The sequence below is a fragment of the Schistocerca gregaria genome, chromosome 3 (assembly GCF_023897955.1).
Source record: "Schistocerca gregaria isolate iqSchGreg1 chromosome 3, iqSchGreg1.2, whole genome shotgun sequence".
NCBI classification, from domain to species: domain Eukaryota; kingdom Metazoa; phylum Arthropoda; class Insecta; order Orthoptera; family Acrididae; genus Schistocerca; species Schistocerca gregaria.
Genome location: NC_064922.1, coordinates 682,461,461 through 682,483,562, shown reverse-complemented (window position 1 = coordinate 682,483,562; position 22,102 = coordinate 682,461,461). Strand labels below are relative to the sequence as shown.

The following is a 22,102-nucleotide window of genomic DNA, read 5'->3' as shown; positions in this document are numbered from 1 at the left end:
AAATTTGTAGCGGGTCGCATCAAAGCAGTCAGAAGACTGATGACCAAAAAAAGTAGCAAAGTAACGTGTGGCAGACAAAGTAAGGAGGACAAAGAGGAAGACTAGTGTAAGTAAAGGCGGCATTCGTCTCTAAGAGAAATTTGTTAGTTTCAAAGATAGTACTTAGTTTTGTGGAAAAAATTTGTGGGAATGTGCGCCTTGAGCACAGGATTTGTACGGAAGTGAATTACGGGCTGTAAGGAAATCGGAATAGAAGAGTTTGAGATGTGGTGCCACATGAGATTGTTGAAAATTATGTGGACTAATGAGGTAAGAGATGACGTGCTACTCCAAAGAATCGCTGAGGAATGAATATGAGGAAACAGTGACAAGAAGAAGGGATGAGATGACACATTTGTTAAGAAATGTGTTCATAAGTTCCATGACACTGGATGGCGCGACGGAATTCCTTCTGTAGGAGAAAAAGATTAGAACGCATACAACAAACAGTGCAGAACGTTGGCTGTAAGTGGTACTCTGAGTGAAACGGTTGGCACAGGAGAGGAAGCCTTGTCAGGACGAATCAAACCAGTCAGAAACGTATGAGTAAAAAGAAAAGAAAAATGTTTGTGCGCATTTCTGCCCAGCGTCGTAGATTTTTCATAAAAATATTCGAAAAATTATCAGAAGTGTTTCATATTAATATGTAATTTAATTATCAATCTCTCCAATACAGTGGTTACACAGCGTTATATATTGGTTGCAGAATAGGTAAATTACATCTTTGGAGCGTTGCTTGCCGCTGTAAGGGCCATCTAAGTTATCGCTTAGCGCCGTTTTTTCATTTCCATTTCGACGCTGGCGTAGTTATGGCATTCGGTCGGCCCTTGTATTTTGGGGTTTTTAGATTCTTTTCGACAAGAGTTTTCCTTTACATTGCGTCTTCTATAATTCCGAGCATATTTTTGTGTCGTATAAGACGATATCTTTCATCATTTTGAAATTGTTAATTCCGGTGATGACCTACATTTTTATTAACTCTTTGGTTTCTAGTAGTGATCTGTAACTCTTCAGTATTTTAACTAAACGCGATTCGATTCTACATTAATTTATAACATCTTTCTGGTCATCAGTCTTGTGAATGGTTTGACGCGGCCCATCACTAATTCCTCTTCTGTGCCAACTCCTTCATATCTGAGGAGCAACTGCAACCTACGGCTTCAATTATTTGCTATATGTTTTCAAAAATGGTTCAAATGGCTCTGAGCACTATGGGACTTAACATCTTAGGTCATCAGTCCCCTAGAACTTAGAACTACTTAAGCCTAACTAACCTAAGGACATCACACTCATCCATGCCCTAGGCAGGATTCGAACCTGCGATCGTAGCAGTTGCGTGGTTCCGGACTGAGCGCCTAGAACCGTTAGACCAGCGCGGCCGGCTATATGTTTTCCAGTCTCTGTCTTCGTCTACAGTCTTTAGCCTCTACAGCTCCCCCTATCACAATGGAGGTTGTTCTGTGATATTTTAACGAATGTCGTTTCACCCTGTCCTTTGTCAGTCTTCACCGGTCAGTCTTTACCGTATATTCCTTTCCTCCTCGATTCTGCACAGGACCTAATCATTCCTTATCTTACCAGTCTACCTAACTTCCAATATTCGTCTGTAGCACCGCATCTCAAATGCTTCGAGTCTTTTCCGTTCCTGTTTTCTAACAATCCATGTTTCACTACCATACATTACTGTGCTCCAAACGTACATTCTCAGAAATTGTTTCCTCAAATTAATGCCTACGTTTGATACTACTAGACTTCTCTTAGCCAGGATTGCCCTTTTTGTCAGCGCTATTCTGCTTTTATCCTCCTTGCTCCGCCCATCATGAGTTATTCTGCTGCCTAAGGAGCAGAATTCCTTAACTTCATCTGCTTAGTGACCACCAGTACTAATGTTAAGTTTCTCTGTTTTCTCATTCCTGCTACTTCTCATTACTTTCGTCTTTCTTCGATTTACCCTCAGTCCATGCTCTGTAGTCAGTAGACTGTTACTTCCATTCAGTAGTTTGTGTAATTCCTCTTAACTTTCATCAGCGAATCTTATCACTGATATTCTTTCATTTTGAATTTTAACCACATTCTTGAACCTTTCAATTCCGTCATTGCTTCTTCGTTGTATAGATTGAATACTAGAGGCAAAAGAAGATATCCGTGTGGTACACCATTTTTAATCTGAGCACTTCGTTCTTGGTGTTCGACTATAATTGTCCCCTCTGGGTTCTTGTACACAAACCTAAATCGTAACAATCAAGCGCATGCGCTACACTGGTAAATGACGTTACAAGCAAATAGAATAATGCGCCAAACAAATACATTTACGCGATCTACCCATTGCTGCTTACGTATTATAAGTCTCATACCAAAATGTAAGGATGTAGAGGCTTATCTCACTAGGGGTAAAATAGATACTGCCTACAGGAAAATTAAAGAGACCTTTGGAGAAAAGAGAACCACTTGTATGAATATCAAGAGCTCAGATGGAAACCCAGTTGTAAGCAAAGAAGGGAAAGCAGAAAGGTGGAGGCGGTATATAGAGGGCCTATACAAGGGCGATGTACTTGAGGACAATATTGTGGAAATTGAAGAGGAGGTAGATGAAGATGAAATGGGAGATACGATACTGCATGAAGAGTTTGACAGGAGCACTGAAAGACTTGAGTCGAAACAAGGGGGCCGAGAGTAGACAACATTCCATTGGAACTACTGACAGCCTTGAGAGAGCCAGACCTGACAAAACTCTACCATCTGACGACCAAGATGTATGAGACAGGCGAAACACCATCAGACTTCAAGAAGAATAAAATAATTCCAATCCCAAAGAAAGCAGGTGTTGACAGTTGTGAAAATTGCGGAACTATCAGTTTAATAAGTCACGGCTGCAAAATACTAAAGCGAATTCTTTACTGACGATTGGAAAAACTAGTAGAAGCCGACCTTGGGAAAGATCAGTTTGGATTCCATAGAAATATTGGAACACGTGAGACAATACTGACCCTACGACTTATCTTAGAAGCTAGATTAAGGAAAGGCAAACCTACGTTTCTAGCATTTGTAGACTTAGAGAAACCTTTTGACGATGTTGACTGGAATACTCTCTTTCAAATTCTGAAGGTGGCAGGGGTAAAATACAGGGAGCGAAAGGCTCTTTACAATGTGTATAGAAACCAAATGGCAGTTATAAGAGTTGAGGGGCCTGAAAGGGAAGCAGCCGTTGGAAAGGGAGTGAGACAGGGTTGTAGCCTCTCCCCGATGTTATTCAATGTGTATATTGAGCAACCAGTGAAGGAAACAAAAGAAAAATTCGGAGTAGGTATTAAAATCCATGGAGAAGAAATAAAAACTTTGAGGTTCACCGATGACATTGTATTTCTGTCAGAGACAGCAAGAGTCTTAGAAGAGCAGTTGAACGGAGTGGATAGTGTCTTGAATGTAGGATATAAGATGAACGCCAACAAAAGCAAAACGAGAGTAATGGAATGTAGTCGAATTAAGTCGGGTGATATTGAGAGTATTAGATTAGGAAATGAGATACTTAAAGTAGTAAAGGAGTTTTGCTATTTGGGGAGCAAAATAACTGATGATGGTCGAAGTAGAGAGGATATGAAATGTAGACTGGCAATGGCAATGAAAGCGTTTCTGAACCAGAGAAATTTGTTAACATCGAGAATAGATTTAAGTGTCAGGAAATCGTTTCTGGAAGTATTTGTATGGAGTGTAGCCATTTATGGAAGTCCAACATGGTCGATAAATAGTTTGGACAGGAAGAGAATAGAAGCTTTCGAAATGTGGTGCTAGAGAAGAGTGCTGAATATTAGATTGGTAGATCACGTAACTAATGATGAGGTATTGAATAGGATTGGGGAGAAGAGAAGTTTGTGGCACAACTTGACCAGAAGAAGGGACCGGTTGGTAGGACATGTTCTGAGGCATCAAGGGATCACCAATTTAGTATTGGAGGGCAGCGTGGAGGGTAAAAATCGTAGAGGGAGACCAAGAGATGATTACACTAAGCAGATTCAGAAGGATGTAGGTTGCAGTAGGTACTGGGAGATGAAGAAGCTTGCACAGGATAGAGTAGCATCGAGAGCTGCATCAAACCAGTCTCAGGAGTGAAGACCACAACAACAACAACATTTTGGACACCGTGTGTATGTATGATAAAAGAGTGTTAATGGGGCTGATGTTACAGTTACGCCAGCGTTCGCGAAGAAAGTCAGAAGACACATACTGCATATTGCTACAATGGGTGGACAGAAACGGTTCATTTAGGTGGGCATAGTTGGTTGGATGTAGGAAGTTCGTGAACCGTGAACTTTGAGTATAAAACTGTACAAGTGCTAGAGCCAGGGACGGACAAGAAAAACGTGGAGCGCACCCTCGGTTGCGCATGCTGCAGCCGTTGAGCGGCCGTATAGGACCCGGTCAGCGCGCCATCTGCCTGCGGTAATGGAGCAGTGAGGCCAGGGTAAACTGGCCCGCTGCAAGTTTTAAGTGGTTGCAGCCGCTGCGGAACCGGAAGGAGGCGCGGCCCCGCGCCGCTGCCTCTGTCTGTTTTGCTGCGAGCCGGCGGGCGCTGCGGCGGCGGACACTGTGCGCTGGCGCTGCCAACGGCAGTGCACATACATCACCGCAGCGCGCCCGCTGATGACTTGTTGCTAATGCGAACCCCCCTCCCCTCCCCACACTCTTCCCTTCCTCCTCCCCTTCTCCATCTCTCTCTTTCGCCCTCTGGTATATCCCTTCCACCTCCCACACCCCGCTACAGGATGAAAGAGGGAGTGGAACAGAGGGACAAAGCTGCAAAACTGTCGGGTGGGCTGGGTTTTATTCCCTGCTGTCAGCACCATTCAAACATAAAACCCACGGTGACTGTTTTATTTCTCCCGTCTCTTACTTTGTCGGTTCCCGTCCCTGTATTTTATACCACTCATCTTTAACACGCAAATATTCCATGTAAAAACTTAGCAATAGTAGAATGTCTTTTTTATTTTCTTTGTAGTATTTAAGTAGTAGCGCACCACAATCCATAAACACGTTTCTGCGATCAACAATAAACGGCGCCGGCCGGGGTGGCCGAGCGGTTATAGGTGCTACAGTCTAGAACCTTGCGACCGCTACGGTCGCAGGTTCGAATCCCGTCTCGGGCATAGATGTGTGTGATGTTCTTAGATTAGTTAGGTTTAAGTAGTTCTAAGTTCTAGGGGACTGATGACCTCAGAAGTTAAGTCCCATAGTGCTCAGAGCCATTTGAACCATCACCCGACATGAATCCCATCGCATACGTATGGTACCTAATCGAGAGGTCAGTTCCCGTCTTGTTTTTGTTCACCATTAACAGTGATGCACAGGTGTACTGATAGGATTACTGATGAAGAGGTGGCCGATATGCACCTCGTGTATGGGTTCACGGAAGGCAATGGAGGAGTGGCACAAAGACTATACGCTGACCTGTTCCGACGGCAACCACATCACGATACAGTGTTCCGTCTGAGAGTTGCATTATTCTATGTGATGTAGAATACGTTTCTCTCAGAGCGTATCGCAGGCTTCTTCGCTGTTGTGGAGATAGTTTCACGGAAAAAAGAGTGACTGCCGTAACAAACTAAATAATCATAACTGCATCGCTACTCAGTGACGACCTGCCCAAGACCGTAGACTCCCTGTAGCTAAATGCTCAGAAGCTAGCCCTGAACAGTCTCCGAGGTATTCCTGAACAATCTCTGACAGCTTGTCGGTGGAGTTGTAGTCCAACCTGTATAATTTTTGGTGTTCGTAAGTCGTCCCACCTGAACTCAGCGGTAGCTGAGTTCGAAAACATGTGTGACAGGTCCACACAGTTGATGCAAGTCGTTTAGTTTAAACATACCAATCAAATGCCCGTTTATTATCGACAAGAATATTAAAGAGACCAATGATGTATCAAAACCACCGACCAGCATGAACGGCAAGGACAGTTGTAAGTTATCAGCCTTATGGTTGTCAGCTATGTAACTCCAACTGACTCGCTGTGATTGTGCCGTTACTCCATAGCATACTGTAGTGGGTGCACCATACTAAATAGATCTGGAATACACTGTTAGATTGCATGCACCATTGGAAAATGCGCTAGCAGCACTACGCATAGGTAGAAGCTCTCAGGAATAAAATACTTGGTATCCCTCTCCCCTTGATCCTGCCATACATAACATAGGGCGCCATGATACTTCTGTTATAGAAGTACATTTCAAAAATTCTGAGGAAGCACTAACAGTAATTAAATATCGCAAATAAAAATCATTCAATAGCATTGGCCACCAGTCATGCATTGACACAGTAGACTAAAACACTTATTTTTCGTTGTGCAAAGGGCCACAGCCGCTAGGAACGAATTTAATGAAACCATTTTCAGTATAAGCCTCCATTTTACTGAGCAGACGTTTTAAAAACACTTTACGATTACACAATTTCGACATTATTCAAATTAAAAATATAACTAACAAAAAGAAAAGCAGTAGTAGTATATGGAAACAGGATCTTAAAATGACGTCAGAGTGGACCCATACAAAGTTACAACATGTAAAGCCCGCTGGTGTGGCCGAGCGGCTCTTGGCGCTACAGTCTGGAACCGCACGACCGCTACTGTCGAAGGTTCGAATCCTGCCTCGGCTATGAATGTGTGTGATGTCCTTAGGTTAGTTAGGTTTAAGTAGTTCAAAGTTGTAGGGGACTGATGACCTCGTAAGTTAAGTCCCATCGTGCTCAGAGCCATTTGAACCATTTTTTTAAAACATGTAAAAATAACGCTGAATTATGGAAATTGCAATTTAATGATTTCTATTACACTTTCTAATATTGAATGACGGGCTTCGTCCATCGAAAAATTTTTGTTTAGAAACACGTAACTTACATATTGTAAATGATTTAAAAAGTTAATCTTGTTATTTAAATTAATATTATATATATATATATATATATATATATATATATATATATATAATATTAAGTTACTTTTGTTATATAAATAAATATATTTTTATGTGCGCCTGCTTAGCTGGGTGGTAACGTGCTCGCCTCCCATGCAAGTGGACCCGGGTTCGATTCCCGACCGGTTGGGAGATTTTCTCCCCTCGGGGACTGAGTGTTGTGTTGTCCTCATCATTTCATCCTCATCACCGGCGCGCAAGTCGTTCAATGTGGCGTCGGCTGAAATAAGACTTGCACTTGGGGGCCGAACTTCCCAGGATAGGTGTCTCTCGGCCAACGATGCCATACGCTCATTTCATTTTTCAAATATTTTTATGTTGTATAGGCTTCAATTGGTGAGCTTAAGACACTTTTAAATGTGAATTACTTTTAATATTACGTGAACAAACATTTACTGGTTATAGTGTGACGTACAAAAATGGCCTATGGCATGCTAACTAAACTATTATCTCTTTTTCGGGCACTCCGTAATTGTTAATACAATTTGTTCCACATTCCGAGTAAGGCTTAGCACCATTTTAAAAAGAGAAGTTATTTTAACGCTGTAGTTTCGACACGATTTTGCGTCAGTTTCTACGTGAACTGGTTTCAGTTAAGCTGGCCGCATGGCAGTCCCAGAGGGTTTCTTTGGTGCTGCTGGCGGGAAATAAAGTGTGAAGCGGCTCAGTAGGAGCAGCCATTTAATTGCAGGCCGCCTAAGCAGCCCCAGATGGTTCAGGAAATTTAATCAGCAATTGCGGCCGCCACTACCAAATGAGACGCGATCGTTCATTTTGAGCCGGGACTTTATTAAGTAGCCGGGCTCTGTAGAGCTCGTCTCTTTCCTGGGAAAACAATGAGCGCTCCAGCATCACAGACACTCCTCGAATTCCCTCTCATCCTGTTCATCTTACAGCACTCCACGTAACCACGTCCCTCCTATCACCTTCTGTGTCACTCTTCAAAGCACGTCTCATTCACGCCGCTTCTACGACTTTATTGTACTTAATTCGTCATTAATACATTTAGTGCTGATCTGTTGTTGACAATACTACTGACATCTTACTGCCGGTGTCTATTTACTTTCCAGCTAAATTGGTCTCGATGGGTTCAAGCTTAATGGTTCTCCAATAATTTTATCAATCACTGTCTGACGGTGTCCATTGAAGTTTCCATAACTGCTCATAATCTCGCTACGTTCTTTGATTCAGTGCTTGTTGGTAATTGTGAGTCAGTCCGATTATCCAGTCAGTTAATTAGTAACTTTTATCATGAGTTGAACAATGGATAACGTAACTCTCGTTTAAAGAAACAACTTATTATGGGACTCTGAGCAAATCTCATAGGACAAACTATACATAACATACGTCATGTGCTGAGGGCGCATAATACTTTTACGTAAGAGCTTTCGTAATTCACTATGCACAGGTTTGGAAGAAAAACATATTGCTACAGCGATTCTTCTCTCCTTCTCCTGTTCCAACCCCTCCATCGCAGAGTAGCCGTTGCAACCTACGTCCTCAATTATTTGCTGGACGTACAATGATCAGCCAGCACATTGGACAATAGGTATTATTGACATTATAATCTTGACTCTTCTTCTTCTTAGTCATTCATACTTTCCTGACCTTACCGATCCTAAGGAGACACTTCATTTTCTTAACAGTCTATTTAAATGTCTGGATCCTTCTATTCCGGTTGCTCCAAAGTTGTGATTCACTCGCACTATCGATATAAAACCCGTCGGTGTGATAGCAGTGTCATCTGGAGCGGCATGACTGCTAGTCTGAACACATACACACACGGTACATGTAGTGCCGGCCGGTGTGGCAGAGCGGTTCTAGGTTCGAATCCTGCCTCGGTCATGGATGTGTGTGATGTCCTTAGGTTGGTTAGGTTTAAGTAGTTCTAAGTTCTAGGAGAGTAGTGACCTCAGTCCCATAGTGCTCAGAGCCATTTGGTACATATTGTGTCAGTGAGCGTCCTGTCCGTGTGTAGAATGGGGAAGGCACGCGTTCTATCTGAGTTGGACCGAGGGCAGCTTCTGACGGCCCGGAGGCTCGGCGGAGGCATTTGGGAAACTGCACGACTCGTCGGCTGTTTGAGGCGTGCTATGGTGAGTGTTTCAAGACGTGGCGAAACCAGGGTAAAACCACGTCCAGACGGCGTATGGATTGTGCAGCCGGGATTGGGCGGCCACCCCTCATTGCAGATGTCGAAAGTCGTAGGCTGAGCAGACTGGTAAAACACGACAGGCGACGAAATGTGGCGAAACTAACAGTAGACTTTAATGCTGAGCAAAGTGCAAGTGCGCCTTAACATCGTGACATTGGCAGCTAGGATTCAAATGGGCACCTAGTAATCGGCACTGGACATTGACACGGTGGCAGAGAGTTGCTTGATGTGATGAAACCCCATATTTTCGTCATCATGCCGATTTGAGGGCGTCATTCCGTCGTCTTCAAGGGGAACAGCTCCTTGACATCAGTACTGCGGGACAGGGACGATCTGGCAGCGGTTCCTGTGGAGCATTCACGTGGGCACCCATGAGTCCAGTGGAGCTCGTGCAAGGCACCATGACGGCCAAGGGGTATCGTACATTGGTTGCAGACCAAATACACATTTTTTCCGACGAAGATGGCATTTTTCAAGATAATCGGGAGGAGGGTGATCGTGTGGTTCGAGGAACACAGTGCCGAGTTCCAGCTGATGTGCTGACTCTCAGATATGAACCCGATCGAACAGATCTAGGATGTGATTGAAGGTGACGTCAGACGCCATCGCCGCCCTCCCCGGAATTTACGCGAATTAGATGACTTGTGTGTGCAGATGTTGTGCCAGCTCCCTTCAGCGGCCTGCCAAACCACGAAGCGTCGCCCCTGTTATCCGTGCCAAAGGTGGACATACCGGCTATTGGTCGGTGATCATAATGTTAAGAATGATCAGTGTATTCCGATCTCTGTATTCCTTCTCAATTTTTACCCTCCACAGCTCCCTCTAGTACTACGGAAGTTATTCCCTGATGTCTAACAGCTTTCCTACCAACCTATCCTCCTTCTTGTCAGTGTTTTCCATGTATTCCTTCCCTCTTCGTATCTGTACAGAAATTCATCATTCCTGACCTTAGTAGGACACCTAATTTTCATCTTTCGTGAAGCAACATATCTCAAATGCTTCAGTTCTCATCTGTTCCGCTTTTCCCACAGACTTTGTTTCACTATCATGCAATGCTGTTCTTAAAACTTACATTCTCCGAAATTTCTTCCTGAAATTAAGGCCTGTTTTTGATACTAGTTGATATATCTTGGCAAGAATGCAGTTTTTGTCAGTGGTAGTCTGCTTTTTATGTCCTTCTTGCTCCTACCATTACAGGTTATTTTGCTGCCTACTGAGTGGCCATCGATCCTGATGTTAAGTTTCTCGCTCTTTGTAAAGTTTCTAGCTGCTTTCATTTCGGCTACTTCTCATAACTTTCGTATTTCTTCGATTTACTCTGAATCCATACTCTGTAGTCAATAGACTGTTCATTCCATTAACTTTCATTGAGGACAGCAATGTTATTAGCACATCTTATCATTGATATCTTCTCACCTTTGATTTTAATTCTCTCTTTTATTTCCATAAATGCTTCTTCGATGTGTAGAGAGAACAGTTGAGGTGCAAGACCACATCCCTCTCTTACATGGAGCACTTCGTTCTTGGCCTTGTACGTGTTGTATATTACCTCTCTCCCTACAGCTTACCCCTTACGCTCCAGAATATCTAACATTTTGCACCATTTGACATTGTCGAGCACTATTTCCAAATTGACAAATCGTATGAAAATGTCTTGATTTTTCTTTAGTCTTGTTTCCGTTATCAACCGCAGCGTCAGAACTGCCTCTGTGGTGTCTTTATCTTTCCTGAAGCCAAACTATTTGTCATCTAACACATCCTAAACATGAAACTTCCAGGCAGATTAAAACTGTGTGCCCGACCGAGATTCGAACTCGGGACCTTTGCCTTTCGCGGGCAAGTGCTCTACCAACTGAGCTACCGAAGCACGACTCACGCCCGGTACTCACAGCTTTACTTCTGCCAGTATCCGTCTCCTACCTTCCAAACTTTACAGAAGCTCTTCTGGCAAACATGCAGAACTAGCACTCCTGAAAGAAAGGATACTGTGGAGACATGGCTCAGCCACAGCCTGGGGGATGTTTCCAGAATGAGATTTTCACTCTGCACCGGAGTGTGCGCTGATATGAAACTTCCTGGCAGATTAAAACTGTGTGCCCGACCGAGACTCGAACTCGGGACCTTTGCATTTCGCGGGCAAGTGCTCTACCAACTGAGCTACCGAAGCACGACTCACGCCCGGTACTCACAGCTTTACTTCTGCCAGTATCCGTGTCCTACCTTCCAAACTTTACAGAAGCTCTTCTGGCAAACATGCAGAACTAGCACTCCTGAAAGAAAGGATACTGTGGAGACATGGCTTAGCCACAGCCTGGGGGATGTTTCCAGAATGAGATTTTCACTCTGCACCGGAGTGTGCGCTGATATGAAACTTCCTGGCAGATTAAAACTGTGTGCCCGACCGAGACTCGAACTCGGGACCTTAGCCTTTCGCGGGCAAGTGCTCTACCAGCCCCCAGGCTGTGGGATGTTAAACTGATTGTGCGGTAGTTCTCGCACCTGTCAGCTCTTGCAGTCTTAAGAATAAAGTGGAAGATAGCTTTCCGAAAGTCAGCTGGTATGCTGCCAGATGCATACATTCCCCCAATGGTTTAAGAAACTCCGATGGAATGTTACCCATCCCTTCTGCCTTATCTGTTCTTAAGTCCTTCGAAGCCCTCTTAATTTCTGATTCTAATAGTGGATCCCCTATCTCTTCTAAATCGACTCCTGTTTCTCCTCATATCACATCAGGCAACTGTTCCCCCTCATAAAGGCCGCCAGTGTACTCTTTCGACGTATCCACTCTCTCCTCTGCATTTAACTTTGGAATTACCGTTGCACTCTTAATGTTACCACCCTTGCTTTTATTTTCACTGAAGGCTGTCTTCACTGTTCTATATGCTCAGAGTCCTTCCGATACTCATTTCCTTTTCGATTTTTGCACATTTTTCACGCTGCCATTTTATCTTAGCTTCACTACACTTCCTATTTATTTCATTTATCAGCGACTTGTATTTCTGTATGGTGCGCAGCTCGTGGTCTTGCGGTAGCGTTCTCGCTTCCCGCGCATGGTGTCCAGGGTTCGATTTCCGGCGGGATCAGGAAATTTCCCTGCCTCGTGATGACTGGCTGTTGTGTGTTCTTCATCATCATTGACTCGCAAGTCACCGAAGTGGTGTCAACTAAAAAGGACATGCAATATCGCAGCCGAACTTCTCCGCATGGGGCCTCCCGGCCAACAATGCCATACGATCATTTCATTTTTCATTTTTGTATTCCTTAATTTCTCTTATCAATTCTGTACTTTCTCCTTTCATCGATCACCTGAAATATTTCTTCTGTTACTCATAGTTTCCTCTCTGTTACTTTCTTTGTACATATGTTTTTCTTTCCAACTGATGGCCCTTTTTACAGATGTCCATTCCTCTTCAACTGTACTGCCTACTGAGCTATTCCTTATTGCTGTATATATAGTCTTAGATAACTGCAAGTGTATCTCCTCATTCTTTGGTATTTCCGCATCCCACTTCTTTGTGTATTGATTTACCCTGAGTATTCTCTTAAACTACAGCCTACTCTTCAATACTACTACATTGTGATCTGAGCTTATATCTGGTTACACATTACAATCCAGTATCTGATATCGGATTCTCTCCCTGACCATAATATAATCTAACTGAAATCTTCCCGTATCACCAGGCCTCTTCCAAGTATATCTCCTCCTCTTGTGAATATTTGTTATTACTAACTGAAATTTATTACAGAACTCAGTACTCATTCTCATTCCTTGTCTCATGTAACCTTTTTTCTACTCCTTCCCCTACAACTGCATTCCAGTCCCCGATGGCCAATAGATTTTCGTCTCCCTTTACGTACTGTATTAACCTTTCATTATCCACATACACCTTTTGTATCTCTTCAGCTTACGACGTTGAGGAGTATACCTGAACTATCGCTGACGGTGTTGGTTTGCTGTCGATTCTGATAAGAACGCTATCACCAAACTGTTCACAGTAACACACTCTCTGCCCCACCTTACTATTCATAACGAATCCTACTTCCGTTATGTAATTTTCTAGTGCATTTGATTTTACCCTATACTCATCTGACATGAATTCCTTGTCGTTTTTCCATTTCACTTCACTGACACCTACCATACATCCAGATTAAGCTTTTGCATTTCCCTTTTAAGATTTTATAGCTTCCCTATCACGTTCAAGCTTCTGACAATACGTTTGGGCGATGGAGTGGTTTTCATGTTTTCCGCATCCTCCCCCACCTTCCCCAACGACAAGAGTGTGCCCTGATCCACTTTCAGATCCTCAGCCCTCTTTGACAAGGCCGTTGCAGAATTAGGGTGACATTGGCCCCATAGATGATTAAAATGGTTCAAATGGCTCTGAGCACTTGGGACTTAACATCTGAGGTCATCAGTCTCCTAGAACTTAAACTACTTAAACCTAACTAACCTAAGGACATCACACACATCCATGCCCGAGGCAGGATTCGAACCTGCGACAGAAGCGGTCGCGTTGTTCCGGACTTAAGCGTGTAGAACCGCTCGGCCACACCGGCCGGCCCACAGCTGATAATTTTAAGCGGTTGCGGGGTTAGAACCCGAGATGGAGTACTTTCTAATTACTAATCAAAGACGCTACGCCTAGACCATAGTATTATTGTGTTCTTTGTTCGTTACCTCCTTAATCGTAGTATCCATATCCAATTAATGGCTACTGTTGCTAATAATTATGGACACAAAATTGTTAGTGGCATCTGAATAGATTTGGTGGGAATAAGAAGTACGTAATGACAAGATATCATAGGGAGGTAAATGAGGATCAAACAGACAAAAATACACGACACACGATACATCGTAACAAATATTCACACAAGTTCATGTTCAGGCTGTTATGAAATTCTTCAAGAACGATCATCGCTCATTAACTGTGCAACCAACACCACGTTGGTAACTGGGAGTCAATGGCAAACTTACGTACTCACCAGTTGAATCATTCTTGGATAATTAGCAGAGTAGCACACGCAACACAGGAAAATCCAAATCTTAACTAAGTTAGGAAGCGGATGGTCCTTTCTCTGTGCAGTTATGGTCTTGTCAGAGCATGGAGACGAAGACTAAACAGGATAAAACAAATGAAATGCTATAATTTCACAAACGAGAATACTTTAATATCTCACACTGTTCAATCGATTATAAACTGAAAAAAATGTATGTAAGTGCCAACTCTTTGTTAGAATTGTTGTGACCATGGCTCCGGAAAAACGATAGGTGAGGAAAATATCACAAAGAAAAACCATTAAAGAATCTGCAAAAAGTTATCGAAACTAACTAAACAGAAACTCACTATGACACAAAGTCGTAAAACATTAAATGTGATGGTGGTATCATTTGATTAACTTCACTCCTGTGAATCAAAATGAGCACAACTTCTTTGTTACAAACCTAACTCTTAATCACTGACTACACATGGAAAATAATAACAAAAGATGATCGCAACACAAGATTAACTATGACGATCCCGAAAAAGAATGGATTAATGGTTTCAACTACAATATACCTCTAGATTGTTTCGCGCTTACCTGTAAGGCGCTGATACCAACTTCTATCTCTTGCAGTATAGCAATTGAGTCTGATAACCTGACAGAACACCCGTGATATTTCTGGTACTGCCGGATATTCTGCTATGTCTCTTATCACATATATTCAAAAGTCAGAATCTCTGTACCTATTCTGTAGGTGTATCTATCTACACTGAAGTGCCAAAGAAACTGGTACACCTGCCTGATCGTGTAGGGCCCCCGGGAGCACACAGAAATGTCACAGTATAACATGGCAAGGACTCGACTAATATCTGAAGTAGTGCTGGAGGGAATTGACACCACAAATTCTGCAGGCCTGTCCATAAATCTGTGAGAGTACGACGGGGTGGAGATTTCTTCTGAACAGTGCGTTGCAAAGCATCGCAGATATACTCAATAATGTTCATGTTTGGGGAGTCTGGTGGCCAGCGGAGTGTTGAACTCATAAGAGTGTCCCTGGAGCCACTCTGTAGCAATTCTGGAAGTGTGGAGTGTCGCATTATCCTTCGAGAATTGCCCAAGTCCGTCGGAATGCACAATGGACATATATGGATGCAGGTGACCAAACAGGATGCTTACATACGTGTCACGTGTCAGAGTCGTATCTAGACTATCAGGGGTCCCCCTGTCACTAAAACTGCACCCGCGCCGCACCATTATAGGGCCTCCACCAGTTTGAACAGTCCCCTGCTGACATGCATTGCCCATGGATTCATATGGTTGTCTCCATACCTGTACATGTCCATCTGCTCGATACAATTTTAAATGAGACTTGCCCGACCACGCAAGATGTTTCCAGTCATCAACAGTCCAATTTCGGTGCTGAAGGGCCCAGGCGAGGCGTAAAGCTTTATGTCATGCAGTCATCAAGGGAACACCGGTGGGCCTGCAGCTCGAAAAGTCCTTATCGATGACGTTTCGTTGAACGGTTCTCACACTGACACTTGTTGACGGCCCAGAATTGAAATATGCAGCAATTTGCGGAGGGGTAGGACTTCTGTCACGTTGAACGATTCTATTCAGTCATCGTTAGTCCCGTTATTGCAGGACCTTTTTTCCGGCGGCAGCAGTGTCGGAGATATGATATTTTATCGGACTCCTGATATTCAAGGTACACTCGTGAAATTGTCGTACGGGAAAATCCTCACTTCATCGCTACTTCGGAGATGCTGTGTCCAATCGCTCGTGCACCGACTATAACATCACGTCCAGACTCATTTGAATCTTGATAACCTGCAATTGAAGGAACAGTAACCGATCTAACAAATGCGCCAGACACCTGTGTTATAGGAGTTGCATACCGCAGATCCGTATTCTGCCTATATACACACTTGAATACGCATACCTATACCAGTTTGTTTGGCGGTTACTACGAGGTATCTCTTTTAAGGCAGACTCCAGAGATCGTGAGAAAGCTTTATCTGCTAAATACACCAGCAAAAGTCAGACTACACGTAGATACCGGAAGATATTTAAGTGGACTGTTATCTCTAACAAGGTACTAAGCTGATGAGACAATGTGAAGAAAATACATTGGGATGGCGAAACTAGAGTCAAACAAGTCACAGTGAAGCTATCGTTGCTAAACTATTGTATAAAAGGTTCATGCAAAGAATGGTCTGTAGTACGGCAAGGAACACAAACCCACAACTGTCAACGAATGGAAATATTTAATGTGACCCAATGAAACTCAGAACCTAATGTATCTAATTACAGAACATGTTAGGGCATAGACAGATAAGAGGAGGCACTCTACCCGCAGTGTCCTCTATTCAATATTAAACACTGTGCGTCTTGTAGAACGGTTGCAGCCATCGTATGGTCACAGTAAAAGGAAAGGTAATTCATAGAACTATATTTCTTTAATAGCCTTTGAACTGATCACTGTGGAGGATCACTTATTCAATGCTATATTTGCACTGTTCTTCGTTGAAGATATTGTATAACTGTTCATATGAAATGATTAACATCTCAAAAACCTAAACGGAAGAAAACTTACTTGTAAGACCGTGTAATTTGTGTCATTGGAAACCAGCACATATAAACTTTCCATAGCTCACTTTGTGTGCGCATTACGTTCCACTTCCTTTTCATGAATTCTAAAATGTTTCTCACTGAATCATACACTTTTTTCTCTCTCGTGATGTTGAGTGCATAAAACAGAAGCAAGAAGCAGTTACGAAATTTTGTTCGAAATAATTTAAATATGAATCACGCTTGCCGCATTAGTTTTTCATTGTAATTTATCATATTATTCAAATAATTCAAACTGATATGGGCCTATATAAAGCGTTCTGACGGGTTGTGCAATATCAAGAGAGGTAATTCCATCGGTCATTGTGAGTAAAATGTTATGTTACCAGATGGCCCATGTCCATATTGTTGTCGACGTTTAAGCGTTTGACCAAAAATATTCTGATACAACAGCATGTTCCTTATTAATGATCAAGTTGTGGTAGATTTTACTGTACGTACTTACTATGGGTAGTGGTGTCTTCTTTACTAAAAGAGACTGATGTGCAACTATTAAAGGTACGCTATACACGTAATTATCTACTCAGGAAATTATATTGCACGTAGTAGAGGGAACTGTCGTTTTTAACGACATTGTATTCGAGGTCGCATACACACTGTACACAACCTCGACGGGACATTAAACCCTAATCTCCCTGCCTCTTTTCCGTAAACACACAGAAGTAAGTGCATCATCGTGGCGCACTGTGGTTTGTCTAATATGCAACGAATTGTAAGAAGTCTCAAAATTGATGAAAAACTTGTTTTTCAGCCACTGAACTAAATGTATTAACTTCACGCGGCGGATACACTAAAAACAAAACTTTAAAAAATCTCTTTAACAGCAGTCAGCTAAGTGCTCCAATGTACCCAATACACTCAAAAAGTCCCATAGTGCTCAGAGCCATTTGAACCAATTTAGCAGTGCACACGAGAATTCTATCCAACGAACTCGATAAGGAATCTGTTCACAATATAACTCCTGTTAATTTCATCCGTAGTAGATGCTGATGAATTCCGTGACTGTCCCTTTAAAGAGTAATGTTGAAGAAATAATGGTAGGCGATTTACATAATACACGGCTAGTTTCGAGTTTATGCCTATTTTTCGGGTGATTATATTCACTTTAGTGTCTACACGTTCAATGTTGAACTTAACTGTTTAACATAAAAGGCCAGTTATTTGATGTTGACTAACGGGAAGTAAGTGAAAACACTGCAAGTGGCAAAGCGGCAAGAGTTAAAAATACTAGTGTAACTACGTTTAGGTGGAGCATCCAAATGTCAGTTGCGCTTAAGCTTAGTTAGAAGCACCATACACCTTTATTCCAGCACACACACACACACACACACACACACACACACACACACACACACACACACACAATATCACTTAAGATGTTATGAATCATGGACATAATGTGAACATATTACATCCAACATTTTTCATTCGAATAAAGAAATATTCCATCTAAGGGGTACAGAGATGTCACACACAACATAAAAAGTTATTGAAAGTGACCAAAATTACTATATGATTGTACTGTCAAATTTTAATGCTAACATGCTGACTTCAGATTATATTATGCAATATAATCACTGTAAAATTTACTGATTTTCTTGCCGTATTACATGTTTTCTCAGATATGCTTTTCTTGATATACAGATGTTTATTCAGAGTAACCAGACGCACTACCTTCTCAAATATTTAGTGAACCCAAAGTGTCCTATGGCAAATAGCTCACTCCCCATAGGGCTTTTTGAAGATGATTCTGTAGTATATCAATAGGTTGTAACAATGGAAGATTGTACTGAAATGCAGGAGGATCTGCAACTAATTGACACATGGTGCAGGAAATGGCAATTGAATCTCAATGTAGACAGGTGTAATGTGCTGGGAATACATAGCAACAAAGATGCTTTACCATTTAGCTGCAATATAGCAGGTCAGCAACTGGAAGCATTTGATTCCATAAATTATCTGGGAGTAGGCATAGGAGTGATTTAAAACAGAATGATCATAGAAAGTTGATTGTCGGTAAAGCAGATGCCAGACATATTCATTGGAAGAATCTGTGGTGTCACCGCCAGACACCACACTTGCTAGGTGGTAGCCTTTAAATCGGCCGCGGTCCGTTAGTATACGTCGGACCCGCGTGTCTCCACTATCAATAATTGCAGACCGAGCGCCGCCACACGGCAGGTCTAGAGAGACTTCCTAGCACTCGCCCCAGTTGTACAGCCGACTTTGCTAGCAATGGTTCACTGACTTCTACGCTCTCATTTGCCGAGACGATAGTTAGCATAGCCTTCAGCTACGTTATTTGCTACGACATAGCAAGGCGCCAGTATCCGTACTATTGATATTGTGAATCATGTACCATAAAGAGCGACATCCTCCATTAATGGATTAACGTTACGTATTTCACCAGCTACGTCCGTTTTTTTTTTTTTTTTTCAATTCTAATTCCCTTGTCATGATCCAGACCTCACGCCAGCCTGCGTGAGCTGAGACGCGTGCATTTCGGCCTCCTTTAGGAACACGGTTGGCTCTCCTGCCAACCACAACAGAATCCTAAGGAATGTGATCCGAAAACAAAGGAAGTAGGTTACCGTACAATTGTACGTCCTCTGCTTGAATATTGCTCACAAGTGTGGGACCTGTACCAGAGGGGGTTGATAGAAGAGATAGAGAAGATCCAACGGATAGCAGCGCGCTTCGTTACAGGAACATTTAGCAATCGCGAAAGCGTTACGGAGATTACAGATGAACTCCAGTGGATGACTCTGCAGGAGAGACGCACAGTAGCTCCGTACGGCCTTTTGCTGAAGTTTCGAGAACATATTTTCACCGAAGAGTCAAGCACAATATTGCTCCCTCCTACGTATATCTCACGAAGAGACCATGAGGATAAAATCAGAGAGATTAGAGCCCACACAGAGGCATACCGACAATCTTTCTTACCACGAACAATATGAGACTGGAATAGAAGGGGGAAGCGGTAGAGGCACTCAAAGTACCCTCCGCCACACACCGTCAGGTGGCTTGGCGAGTATGGATGTAGATGTAGATGACCTTAATGTGCTACCATGGGCACAAAATCCCAGACTTTAAACCCGATCGAGAATCTGTGGGGGTCACCTCGATCGGACTGTCCGCCCACCGTCCTTCAACCGAGAAACCTACCTCAGTTCGCCACGACACTGGAGTCAGCATGGTCCCACATCCCTGTCACCTACCAGAATGCATGTCTCACAGTGGTTCGCCTTCAGAAGGTGGTTGTTCTGGCTTTGGTCAGGTGGTCACATTAATGTGACTGGACAGTATATTAGCATGTAACAAAAATGTTCAGGGGTTTAGAGAGAAAGTTTTTCTAGCAAGGCAAATTCGTTCTTTTGAAACCTTGTTGAGTCAGTCTAGAGAACTGCTGTTTGAAGTAGGCTGTGCATTATGTTTACTCCATATGTTCCATAGGGATAGTGAAGAAGTAGAGCATGATTGACTGGGAGACCCCGAGTGGCAGCTGGTACTTGCACCTAAATGAAGGGTTTTTCTTTCCTTCGCCACTAGGGCACCTTTTCGCCAAGTACATGAAGCTGGAAAGAAACAAATCTCCACGACCCTTAATATTTTTAAAGACTTCACTCAAGAGAGTGACGGAATACGGTCATCCCATATCTTCACTATTCCGCATAGATCATCTAAAAATTCGTGTCTTCTGCTCACTGCCGGATCCCTGAACCACGGTGTCCACTTTCTCGACATTCTGCACGTTACTGCAGACCGGTTGTTTCTCTGCAGAGAAAAACGGGGAAACTTCTTTTGAGACTGGACAACGACGCCGCAAAAAAGAACGGCTCTCGGAAGGAGGCGACGACTGCCGCTGGGCTTAAAAAATGGGGGCACAGGCCAGAGGCGGCGGCGCGGTTTATCTGGCGCTGCCGAGAAGGGCCCGCCGTGGGGCGGCGGGGGAGGCCGCCGGGTTATGAAGTGGGGCGGCGGTCGTTCATCACACGGACGCTAATGCGGCGCCTGCCGGCGCCCGCCCCAGCCGCAGGCGACGCCCGCCGACGACACCGCCGTTTTTCCACCTCCACGGCTTACGCTGCTGCGAGCACACAGTTCCGCGCCCTCTAATTCGCATCGCTTTGCTCTGAAGTTGTCTCGCAGACACCCATATACCTATTTCCAAGAAAGTAGGGCAAGATTTGGCGTAAACGGTAAACACCCTCACATATCATATTTTATACATATTCTCCGCATTTGATTGGGTTTTCTGTGCAACACTTTTGAATAAGATGGGCCGTCCTCTGATTGGGTAAAATGCTTCTTACAGAAGTTTATTCGACCAGATCGCAAGAAAATACGTAATGATTACTAGTCTCAGCGAAATTAAATCGCCATTTGAATCTTAACCCTTAACTCACGAGGAGTGGTCTCTCAGACCGAGCAAAAATTTTCGAACTCGCTTTCCAAGACCAGTTGTGGTGGGATGCTTCCGTCCTTCCCCTACCCTCCTTAAATGACCAAGCCTACGAAGTTCCTGTGTTTACTGTTGACGATTGTTATTGATAAGTGTTAGAATCTCCGAGGCCGCGTCTCGTGAACTATGTACCTGTTTTCTTCAGTACGGTCCAATATTGTTCAAAATGTGTTAATATGTCAGTTCTAACTTTCCCGAGTTTGATGAAATTGTTAGTCGATCCATGGATGAAGGGGTCAGTGACATAGATCAAGAAAAATGTAAGAGAAAGACGAAAATTTTACATTAGCCTGTGGTCACAGTTGTGCTAGCGAACAAGAGTATCATTCAGAGGAAGAACTTCAGGAAAGTTGTGATGTGGATCTGTATGTTCCTTCAATGAAATACTTCAAGTGTCTGTTAAAATCGAATGTGTTCTGAGTGGTGGTAAGAAAAATTTAGTTCCCAGCAACCCATGTGAATCTGACAGTTTCTTGTTGTAGCTATCGGGTGAGTCTTTATGCGCAAATTTAAACCCTGGAATTTAGTCCAATATGGAAATTTACTTGCTACAGAGATTATATAATTTTTCATAATGTAACATTCAGTACTCTACCAATCCATTTATGTGTACTATTTAATTAACCACACAAAATTACATGCTTTTTTGTGATAAATAGTAAAATGCTGCAGCCTTTGTTTAGTGCAATAAAATAAACTAGAAGAATTTAAACAACACTTAAATAATTGTGAAAATAAATGTTACGGAGCATAAACTAAAAATTTCATATTAATTTTACCTTAAATATCGGTTTAAACACAGGGGTCCCAGAGACCGCATATCGTGAAATACGTTACAGAAAAGTCACTTCCCGAGTTAAGGTTTGAAACTGTATT

The 22,102-nt window shown here is 42.9% G+C and overlaps 1 protein-coding gene and 1 non-coding gene across 2 annotated transcripts in view; one reads left to right on the top strand and one right to left on the bottom strand.

The window, feature by feature from the left end:
* Window positions 1-22,102, top strand: part of LOC126355554 (uncharacterized) — a 936,011-nt gene that overhangs the window by 743,181 nt on the left and 170,728 nt on the right. The gene's annotated exons all lie outside the window — the stretch shown is intronic.
* Trnas-cga (transfer RNA serine (anticodon CGA)) lies at window positions 10,944-11,018 on the bottom strand. The gene has a single exon. It is a non-coding gene; the product is annotated as a tRNA-Ser (tRNA).